Consider the following 2,011-nt stretch of genomic DNA (forward strand, 5'->3'; position numbering starts at 1 on the left):
AAGAAGAAGAAGAAGAAGTATGGCAGCACATGAAGCACCTGGATGCAGGCCGAGTCTAAGTGTGGCACCCGCGTGATGCTAAGGATACTCGGCTTCCTGCCTTGGTCCTGAGCTGGAAGTGAGGCCAGGATGAAGGAAGAGGTGCATATGAATCACCTGCTGAAACTGGGGCGCATATTGCTGAGGTTTCTCTTACAGCCTGGCTGCCTGCGCTGTTGCTGCTGCTGCTGCAGCTGAAGGTCGGAAAGGGGCTTTTATATGCCCTCTGGCCACTGCATCTTTGAATTTTGAGCCTCTCTCCTTCCAACTTGAAACAATGTTTCAAGGCAAAGGATGTGGGTACTGGGAGATGTCAAGACTTTTGAATTTTCTCATCTACTATTGGGCTTATTCTTGCTAAGGACCAGAGGCCATGGCGGGCGTGGTAGGGGTTTGGAGATTTCATATCTTCTTGTGAGACCACCACCCAGTCTATAACTGTAAGGGATTCTTTTCTTTTCTCTTTCTTGGGGGATGGGCACTACTGGGGAGTAACCCCAGGGCCTTCACACTGAGCTACATCCCCACCCATTACTTACCGTTGTAATTTTCAGATAAAGGCTCACTAAGTCACTCAAATGTCTAGGTTGGGCCTCAGTTTGCAGTCCTGCCTCAGCCTCCCACAGGGCTTGTGTTACAGGTGTGCACCACCACACCTGGCTGTCCTTGAAAGATTTCTGTAGGGGAAGGTTGGCTCCTCCCAGAGGGTCCGGCTCCTGCGGGCAGAATGTGGAGACGGAGACAGAAGACAGCGGCACCATTATGATGATTCTTGTTTGTCACTTTGACCCTTTGTGGAATCAAATGTGTGTCCAGTAGTGGCTAAAGAATTAGTTTTCTCCTTTCTTTGCAGAGCAGCGGTTTGAGGAAGGCTGTGCTTGGCGGCACATGGCGCTGTGGCTCAGGTGAGGGTCTCTGTCTTTCTTGGTGGGCTCAGCACGGTGGTCGAGCTCCACATCCCCACAGGGACACATTCTGCTCCCTCTCCCATCTCTTTGGATTTGCATTGCTCAGCGTCCACTGACTAACACATGCGGCAGGAGGGGCTCCGCAGAAGCCTCCTCCATGTGGACAGCAAGTGGGGAAGGCTGCGACCAGGCGGTGGCAGAAGCCGGCCCCTTGTAACAGGAGCTCCCAGCCCCGGATGTCCAGGCTTCAGGCCTGGTTTGAACAGGGCCTGGGCTAGAGAACAAGAGAAACTGCTGGCTATGAAAGACACATCAGCAAACACAGAACGTCAGCCTGCTGTTGAGTGCCTATCTCGAGCTTTCCCTCCCTGCCCTGAGCCTCCAGGGACAGAGGCCCCGTCCTCAAGTCTTCAAGGAGTTCAGCTCCCACACTGGACAGGAATTGCCCATGACTTCAGGCTGCTTTTGTTCTGTGCTCTGGAAAAATCTCCCAAGTGAGTGAAAGGGAATGGGTGGTGGGAAAAGCCTGGAACTCCTCATTATTTCAATGAAACCCTCTGGCCTGGAACTGAAATATGAATTCCTCGTGCTCAGACCCAGGGCTGCTGCTCAGTGACACGCCCGGCCCCAGCGCACGGGAGCAATGTGCAAAAGCCACAGTACCGGTTGGGAAAGCACAGTACGGTCCCCGCAGATGGGGGTTCAGGGCCGCAGGACTCTGGCACCACACGGGCACCACCAGCCAGAGCTTCTGCTGGGCCACAGGCTGGATGTCGTAACCCCCCTCTGCTCGAAGACACCACACTAAGCTGAACTTGTGAGATAAGGACAAAGGCAACTTCAAAACGCACCAAGTTCCAGTCAACAGCTTTGCCCTAGCAAGCCCAGTGCCACTGTTCTGCTCCCCTGGGCCAGGTTCTGCCTTGAGGATGCGGCCCTGGTGCCCACAGAGCCTGAGAGGAAGCCTCAGTGCACCGATTGCGCCTTCTGTCCCGCACCTAGACGCTGGGGGGCCTGCGCATCTCACTGCTGTCTCTGTGCCCTGTCCCTGAATTGCTGCATTC

Source organism: Chinchilla lanigera, unplaced genomic scaffold, assembly GCF_000276665.1.
Source record: "Chinchilla lanigera isolate Chin_1 unplaced genomic scaffold, ChiLan1.0 scaffold00083, whole genome shotgun sequence".
In the NCBI taxonomy this organism is placed as follows: Eukaryota; Metazoa; Chordata; class Mammalia; order Rodentia; family Chinchillidae; genus Chinchilla; species Chinchilla lanigera.